Source organism: Bombina bombina, chromosome 1 (assembly GCF_027579735.1).
Source record: "Bombina bombina isolate aBomBom1 chromosome 1, aBomBom1.pri, whole genome shotgun sequence".
Lineage (NCBI taxonomy): Eukaryota > Metazoa > Chordata > Amphibia > Anura > Bombinatoridae > Bombina > Bombina bombina.
In genome coordinates, this window is record NC_069499.1 from 1227814635 (window position 1) to 1227820634 (window position 6000).

Consider the following 6000-nt stretch of genomic DNA (forward strand, 5'->3'; position numbering starts at 1 on the left):
TTGTATTTGCCTACAAACATTTCAGGACAATATGGCTGCCCAAAGCATGAAATATGGCTGCCCATGTATATTTTCCTGCAACCCTTTTACACATCAGCTGACGAGCCACGCTCATTAGCCTAGACAGCTTTATTTTGAAAAGCAGCTTGAATTGCTTAAGCAGGTTTTAATGCAAGTCAATCTCGCTTTGTTTCAATAAGGGCCATAGGTAACTTCAGTACCAGAGCAGCAATGAACTAATGGGAAATAGATGAGCACATTTGTTTAGCCAATAACAAGAGACATATGTGTATAACCACCAATCACCAGCTAGCTCACAGTGGTGAATTGCTCTCTTGAGCCTATCTAGGTATGCTTTTTAACCAAGGATACCAAGAAAATAAAGTAAATTTGATTATGGAAGTAAATTGAAAAGTATTTTAAAAAACTATGATCCATCTGAATAATTTTCGACTTTCATGCCCCTTTAATGTGTTTAACCTCTTTGCTACCATATGTACTGCAAGAACAAAAAGTACCCCCAAGTACTAAATAAGCCAATGACAGTGTTCACAATTTTTTTTAAATAGTTTGTATTACAATTAGAAGTTATGCTGTGTTTGGAAAAATGTGTCACAAACTTATGCCATTCGCTTAAACTGTGCTGACATAAAAAAAATGAAAAGCCATCAATGATAAACCATATAATACTTTAATGTTTAGACCCAAATTAAAATGGTATTATCAAGAAGATAGCAACTCACAGGATTAAAGGGACATTATACATTCATTTTTTTCTGTGCATAAATGTTTTGTAGATGATCTATTTATATAGCCCATAACGTTTTTTTTTTTAAATAAATGTATAGTTTTGCTTATTTTTAAATAACATTGCTCTGATTTTCAGACTCCTAACCAAGCCCCAAAGTGTTATGTGAATACCGTCAGCTACCTTCTCCAACTTGCTCCTGTTTGTGTAAAGGGTCTTTTCATATGCAAAAGAAGGGGGAGGGGGGGAGGGTCTTATTTGCCACTTGCAGTGGGCTTTCCAGCTGCCTTTTCAACAGAGCCAAACTGACAGCTTCTAAGTAAGTTTTTAAACAGTTTTATACTGGATGTTTATATCCGTATCTGTGCATCTTATTCTTTATAGTAGTGTCTATTACATGCAGTTATATGAAAATGAGTGTATACTGTCCCTTTAAATACTAGTCTTCTTGACCTAATTGATCTTTGTTTTTAATACACTTTTTAGATCAATATCAGAAAGGGAAACTATCTGCTTATAAGCCCAGTTTAACTTCCTATAGTTTTTCACAATGCAGCTCTGTGACGTAAAACAACACAATATACTATCACACAACAAAACACACATACATGGAGGTCACACAAGATGTAAAGCTCAGTTTTTATAAAAAGCAAAAAATGTTTTAACATCTTAAAAGGGACAGTGTACCCTACATTTTTATTTTACCTGCTGGAGTGCATTACATTGTTTAAAAACAGCTCTTTTACCTTTATATTGATATTTGAAATGGCTGATTTTGCCTGTAGTATCCCTACCTATACTGAAAGTTTCTATACTTAAAAGGACAGTCTAGTCGAAATTAAACTTTCATGATTAAGATAGGGCATGCAATTTTAAACAACTTTCCGGTTTCCTTTTATCATCAAATTTGGGTTGTTCTCTTTGTATTCTTTGCTGAAAGCTAAACTAGGTAGGCTCATTTGATCATTTCTAAGCCCTTGAAAGCTGCCTCTTATCTCAGTGCATTTTAACAGTTTTTCACAGTTCATGGGTTGTGCTCACTCCTGTGAAGTTATTTAAGAGTCATAACTAATTGGCTAAAATCCATGTCTGTCAAAAGAACTTAAATAAGGAGGCAGTCTGCAGAGGCTTTAAATACAACGTAATCATAAAGGTAAAGCATATATTAATATAACCGTGTTGGTTATACAAAACTGAGGAATGGGTAAAAAAGGGATTATCTATCTTTTTAAACAATTCTGGCGTAGAGTGACTATAGAAAAGCTATGTAAACATAGCTAGCAGAAGAAATTACACCCCCAGTACTGGTTACTAGAGATAAGAAACTAACATTTTTATTATTCAATTATTCTAAGTATTGGGGTTTGGTTAGACAGAGATAATATAAAGAAGCGTGTGTGTATACAGAAAGTGATAAAATAAAAAGATCTATTTTCCCTGCAAGCTCAACCCATTTTAATGAGTTGTGGTTTCAAAGAACAACAGCTATTTCATATATACAAATAAACCAAAAGAAGCAAGTTATCCTAAATCTGACACTCTGCAGTTGGTATCACAAGTAATTGGAATCGCATTAAGAGAAACACTTTTTTTTCTTATTACAGTACACTGCCCTTTTAAATTGGAAAAAAGTTGCTACAAAATGACACATTGCGGATACAGAGAGTATACTTAGAACAGATATAGAAAGCAAATACTATTTTACATACATGTGATGCCAATAACACAAGGCAGAGAGGACAATCATTTCTTTGGAAAAACAAGTTGCACAATACCAGTCTCTTGGCTGTCTGCTTTCTCCTGCAGTCTTTCTTCCTCCTCCTCATATCCCTCCTGTCTCACACTACAGCCTGTTTTGCTCCCTCTATTTGATTTTTTATCACTGTCCTTCTTCCCTGCTTCGTTGGCATCACCAACCTCCCACGTGCAGTCCTCACTGTTACTTCTTATGTACTATCCTTATACCTCATGCAGTTCCCCTCTCATGATTTATACCTCTCTGTCACCAACCCAGGTTTCATTTGTTTCCTTACTCTGCTATCATCCTCCCCCTTCCTAGTGTCCCCTAATCTTTGCCCAATTCTATGTCACATCTCTGCCTTTATTTTTCACTGTTTTGTCCCTTCCCATCCTCGTCTCGTTAATCCTTTTTTATTTGCCCTCAGTTTTCTCCAGTCTCTCCCTCAGTTTGTTTTCTGTTTCTTATTTGCTTTTCTCTCTTGGAGTCCTCTCTTTTTTGTTTTCTCTTCCCTCCCCCTTTCTTCTCTCACCTTAGCCTGCTTTGTTTTTCAGTAGAAGCTTTTCCAGCAGCTGCTGCTTCCTGCAGATTTTACTCAATAGTTCAACCCCCCGTCTATCACTACCAGTTTTAAAAAACAGACTGCAGAGAGCATTATCTCATGTGCCATTCAGTATAAGAAATCCTCCTCCTCAATGCATCTAACAATTAACAACTTGTACACCTCTGCTATATCCCAGCGTGTGCTACTAATTTCCCAAAATGACATAATGCAGATCTGTAGATTATGACAGCAATGACAACCAGGGTGTGCAATTTGCCCTGTTCTACAACTCTGTTCTGGGCTTCAGAGCCGCAAGTCATTTTCATCACTTACCGTCTCATCACAGAACAAGGACCTCAGAGCTGCTGCTTCTCCAACAGCTGTTAAAAAAGACGCTTTTCAGGTTATTGAAGAAAGTCCATTCAATCTGCGTTCCTTCTTTTTTCCTTATAATTTCTCTTTTTGTGTCTGATTTGTCTTTCTCTTAGGCACTATTCCCCTTGTTTCCCTCTATCCTTTCTCCTCGTTTTGTTTCTCCACTGCCCTTCCTCTCTCTATTCACTCTCTGCTCTTTCCCTTCCTTTCTCCTCTCTTCTGCCCTCTCACTCCACCTCCTGTTACCATCTGGCTCTCTCGCTATCTTTGATCTTTCCCCACTGATTCCTTACTCTATCTTCCCTTTCTCTCCTTGCCAGTCTCCTCTTCTTCAGCTCCGCCTCTGTGTCATGTGACATGATGTCACTACTAGAAACCCATGTGACTTTATTGCCTATACATTACCCGAGTCCTGGAGAAGGCATGGGGGGGACAGAGGGTTCGTAACATAGGTGTAAGCTTTTTTTCTGTGTTTGCTATGAACGACTAACATGTATTCTCAAAATGTATCCATACCTGTGAACGTTTCAATTTAGCTCACTCTGAAATCCTTAAAAAATATTAAATGGTCCTTGCACCAATTTTTATATAAAGTTAAATTGAGGATCATTATTTCAAAATCGTGTCTCTTTTAATTTTCTAACCGCTAAACAATGTAGCAATGGAGCCATATAGAGCTACATCACTCAGGCATACACACATAGAATTTCTCTGGTTAATTATTATTACAGTAATAATAACAAAAATGAATACGAATCAAGTTGTGTATAACCTGCCTAGCCCTGATAATTTAGCAATATACATTGAGCTCATATAAAACCTGAGTTTCAAGGTCAAATCCTAAAAGATCTCAGGTCTGCTTATATCTGTGGTAAATTGGTTTAACATTCTGTGCATTTATCAGAGTGGTGATTGTTGTATTTCTTTAACACAACAGCTGTAGAATATATTTGTATCATCATACTCAAACACAACACTAGAATGCTCACATACAGATAGTAAAAAAAAACAAAGATTAACTGTATTATTAATTAAGTGGCTTAAACATTTAATTGCAATTATTTTTTTATTCAGTGAATTAATATGAGGCCATTGTAAGCTTCTAAAATTGCACCAGTCTTTAAATATTAATTTTGCCACAATTCATAATCAGTTGTATGCCAACTGATTCATTTATTATGGATGTGGAATATGTTGGTGCCCTACAAATAAATACATAATAATAATATACAAATTCAAAACATTTCTTTATATTAAAAAATATAAAAAGTTGTTTTGATGGTATTTTTAAGTGCAATTGATGAATACAGAACGCTAGAAATATTTAGGAATTTAACAAAACATGTTCTAAGCATTTTTTTACGTAAAGTGAGTCAGCAGATCAAGGAATTGTGATCTCAAATCAGAGTGTAGCAAGCTCAGGAATAATTTGAAAAAGCACTTTGTTACAGAAAGGATGGTTGGTTCATGGAATAAATGTACAATAGAGGCAATAAGGACGAAGACTGCAAGGAAAAACTAGGAATGTCTGGGCTATGGGATATATATATATATATATATATATATATATATATATATATATATATATATATATATATATATATATAAAGCTATCCTAATTTATTAAAGGGACACTGAACCTAAATTTTTTCTTTTGTGATTCAGATAGAGCATGCAATTTTAAGCAACTTTCTAATTTACTCCTATTATCAAATTTTCGTCATTCTCTTGGTATCTTTATTTGAAAAGCAAGAATGTAAGTTTAGATACCGGCCCATTTTTGGTGAACAAGCTGGATTGTTCTTGCTGATTGGTGGATAAATTCACCTACCAATAAACAAGTGCTGTCCAGGGTGCTGAACCAAAAAAAGGCTGTCTCCTTAGCTTAGATGCCTTCTTTCTCAAATAAAGATAGCAAGAGAATGAAGACAAATTGATAATAGGAGTAAATTAGAAAGTTGCTTAAAATTGCATGCTCTATCTGAATAACAAAAGAAAAAAAATTGGGTTCAGTGTCCCTTTAACCCCTTAACGACCGAGGACGTGCAGGGCACGTCCTCAAAATAAAGGCAGTTAACGCCTGAGAACGTACCCTGCACGTCCTCGGTGTGGAAAGCAGCTGGAAGCGATCCTGCTCGCTTCCAGCTGCTTTCCGGTTATTGCAGTGATGCCTCGATATGGAGGTATCCTGCAATAACCTTTTGAAGCCATCCGATGCACAGAGAGCCACTCTGTGGCCCTCTCTGCACCGGAGATCGGTGGCTTCCTTCGTTGGTGGGTGGGAGCAGTACCGGGAGGCGGGTGGCGGCCATCGATGGCCCTGGAGATGTGGAGGGGGGCGGGATCGTGGGCGGGGATGCCCGGGGGCGCGCACGGATGTGCGCGCGTGCACGGGAGGGCGGGGGCGGGCGCGTGCACGGGAGGGAGCGGGTGGGAACCGCTACACTACAGAAAAAGGTTTAAAATATATCGGTTAAACAAGTGAAAAAACAAAAACGATAAACGATCAATGAGGTGGTGGGGGTTTGTGGTGGTGGTGGGGGGGGTTTGGGGAAGCTACACTACAGAAAAAAAAAAACCTAAGAAAATAAAGCC

The 6000-nt window shown here is 37.4% G+C and overlaps 1 protein-coding gene across 2 annotated transcripts in view; it reads right to left on the reverse strand.

Annotated features, from left to right (window-relative positions):
- The window catches only part of SLC7A6 (solute carrier family 7 member 6), a 97389-nt gene extending 93654 nt beyond the window's left edge, over nt 1–3735 (reverse strand). The window contains exon 1 of one of the 2 annotated variants that reach the window (XM_053700502.1): nt 3364–3735. The gene's annotated coding sequence lies outside the window, so the exon portion shown is untranslated. Of the gene's footprint in view, nt 1–2457; nt 3167–3363 lie in introns of those variants that run through there. The other variant, XM_053700508.1, reaches the window with a different exon arrangement.
- Between the last annotated feature and the right edge of the window lie 2265 nt (nt 3736–6000).